Raw genomic sequence first — 3511 nt, forward strand, 5'->3', positions numbered from 1 at the left:
GAATGAGAAGGAAACGGTGATGCTCAGTGAAGAATGCAGTGCACTCGTTAAAAAGGGACTCCCTCCCAAGCTTGAAGACCCTGGAGGTTTCTTCTTACCATGTACTATTGGAAACCTGTTCATTAACAAGGGGATGTGCGATCTAGGAGCAAGTATAAATCTAATCCCATATTCTCTAGTGAAAAAGCTTGGCATAGAGGAGGTGAAACCAACACAGATGTCCTTGGAATTGGTGGACCAATCAATAGTATATCCTAAAGGACTGATTGAGAACCTTTTAGTTAAGGTTGACAGGTTTATCTATCCAATAGATTTTGTGATCCTAGATTCTTCAGAACATGGAAATGACTCCATAATACTTGGTCGACCATTTTTGGCCACTGCTAGAGCCATTGTGGACATAGAGCAGGGAGAGTTAACCCTCAGGATGCATGAGGAGAGCATCATCCTGAAAGTCTTTCCAGAAGTACAAAGGGATGAAGAAACAAGCAAAATGAATGGCGATCTCCTTCCAAAGCAATCAACTGACAAGGAAGTAGAACAGAAAAACAAACAGATGCAAGAAGAAAAAGGGATTCAAAAGGAACCAACAGAAGCAGGGGTGATAAGTAAGAAGGGAGGTATCACAACTCAAGTACTTGTCAAGAAAGAAAAAGATGAAGAGCAAGAAAAAGGCTCACAAAGGTTGGAAGAACAAGAAAATCCCAACTGAAGGATTCTCTAAGGGTGATAATAAAAGGGAAGTCAATGTCAAGCTAATGACAATAAAAGACAGGAGCTGAATGAGTCTCCAAATATTGAAAAGTCATCCATGAAGACTTCCAGAAATTTTTCCACCATATCAGAGAAAATAAAGAGCATGCACCTTTGAAAGGTTGCAGGTGCATTGCACAGGCCAAATGGCATCCTTCTGTATGCAAATACTCCGGATGGACATGTGAATGCTGTTTTCTCTTGATCCTGGGGATCTACTGCAATTTGCTTATAAACTGAGTATCCATCCAGGAAACAGTAGTATTCATGACCTGTGAGTCTTTATAGCATCTGGTCTATGAATGGTAAAGGAAAATGATCCTTTTTGGTAGCTGTATTGAGCCTTCTATAATCAATACACATACGCCACCCTGTAACTGTTCTTGTGGGAACCAGTTCATTTTTTTTATTATGAACCACTGTCATGCCACCTTTCTTAGGGACGACTTGGACAGGGCTTACCCAGGGGCTATCATAAATAGGATAAATAATCCCAGCCTCTAGTAATTTAGTGACCACCTTCGGCACCACCTCCTTCATGGCTAGATTCAGCCGCCTTTATGGTTGAACCACTGGCTTAGTGTCACCCTCCAATAAGATCTTGTGCATGCATCTGGCTGGGCTAATGCCCTTAAGGTCACTGATGGACTACCCAAGAGCCGTCTTGTGTGTCTTTAGCACTTGAATTAGTGCTTCCTCTTCCTGTGGCTCTAAGGTAGAGCTTATGATTACAGGAAAGGTATCACCTTCTCCCAGAAATGCATATTTCAGGGATGGTGGTAATGGTTTGAGCTCGGGTTTAGGAGGTTTCTGCTCTTCCTGAGGGATTTTCAGAGGTTCTATTATTCTCTCTGATTCCTCCAGATCAGGCTGAACATCTTTAAAGATATCCTCCAGCTCTGATTCGAGACTTTCAGTCATGTTGATCTCTTTTACCAGAGAGTCAATAATATCAATGCTCATGCAGTTATTTGGGGTGTCTGGATGCTGCATAGCTTTGACAACATTCAACTTGAACTCATCTTCATTGACTCTCACGGTTACTTCCCCTTTTTGGATGTTGATATACCCCATTTTAAGGGTTCATCTTGTGTTGATTTCAAGGGTTTTATCAATAATTCCACACGCTTTCTATATGAAAATACAAGACTTTGTGTTCCTTTCCTAATTTTGCCTCATGGATGAAAACATGCTTATTTTGCACTAAATTAGATACATTTCTAATCCTCTCTTGGTGCCATTTGATGCCGTGACCTGTGTGTTAAGTGGTTTTAGAATATAGGGCAGGGGTGGACCGGAAGAGAGAAGGAGGACGGGTGCAAAGGAAGGGAGCATGAGAATTGAACTTTGGAAATCTCAGCATGGGCGCGTGCGCGCACTTGACGCATCCGCGTGGATTGAGCAGTTAAAAGTCGAAGCCAAGAGCCAAGCCATGAGTCGGCTTCCGTAGCGGCTAGGCCATGATCTTCATGGGCGCGCACGCGTACATTACGCCTCTGCGCACATTGCAAGATGCCCAGTGGCGCGCACGCATACATTGCGCGTGCTCGCCGATGTTTGAATATGATTTTTTAAAGAGCCACGTGACTTGGGCGTGGAGGCAGTTGGGAATCCCATTTTGGGGAAGTGCCCTGGCGGGAAAAGCTTAAGAAGACCAAGGGAACAAGGGTTAAGGACTTTTAGTTCATTTTTCTAGATTCTAGATATTTTAGGGAGATAGTTAGTTACACTCTTGGAGAAGGAGAGAGATTTCAAGCTCTCACTAGGGTTCTTCTTCATCTAATTTCTGAATTTTCATTCACTCTTTGGTGAGATCCCTTGCAATTCTCAATTCATTTTGTTCATGTCATAGATCCTCTTCTCCAATCTCTATTAGTGTTTGTAATTGCTCAATTCTCATAGATCTTAGATTCAATCTTGTAATTTTGGATTTAATCAATTCCTTTAGAATCTCATTTCCATTGTTGTTCTTTGTTAATTGTTGTTAGTTTCTTATGTTGGAATACTTTTAATTCTACTTTCTTCTCAATTTTACTATGACTTTCACTCTTGCTCACCAAATGTTTGATGAAATGCCAACACTAGTTATGCAGTAAAAGTTTCTTACTTGGCATAGGGTTTGGGCCATTAGAAGAAGTTGAATAGTTGTGTCAATTGTTGATTTAGAATTAGGGATTGCTAATTGACTTGGACTACACTAAAGCTAGATTTCCATAAGGTAAAGCTAGGACTTGTGACTCAAGTTGATTACTCTCATTTGACTTTCCTCTATGCCTAGGGGTTAACTAAATGAAGCAAGGCCTAATTGTTGTCATCATTGAAGGAACTATAAGGATAGAATTTTTAATGCCAACTGGTGCGCGAAATTGTGAACAATACTTTTCACAACTCTCAATATCCCCGGTCATGAACCCCAAAAACTTGGTAGCTCAATACCATGGCATTACACAACTTCGCACAACTAACCAGCAAGTGCACTGGGTCGTCCAAGTAATAAACCTTACGCGAGTAAGGGTCGATCCCACGGAGATTGTTAGCATTGAAGCAAGCTATGGTCATCTTGTAAATCTTAGTCAGGCAAACTCAAATGGTAATGGTGATGAACGAAAATAACAAAAAGGTAAAGATAGAGATACTTATGTAATTCATTGGTAGGAACTTCAGATAAGCGCATGAAGATGCCTTCCCTTCCGTCTCTCTGCTTTCCTACTGTCTTCATCCAATCCTTCTTATTCCTTTCCATGGCAAGCTTGTGTAG

This window comes from Arachis duranensis, unplaced genomic scaffold (genome assembly GCF_000817695.3).
Source record: "Arachis duranensis cultivar V14167 unplaced genomic scaffold, aradu.V14167.gnm2.J7QH unplaced_Scaffold_94272, whole genome shotgun sequence".
NCBI lineage: Eukaryota > Viridiplantae > Streptophyta > Magnoliopsida > Fabales > Fabaceae > Arachis > Arachis duranensis.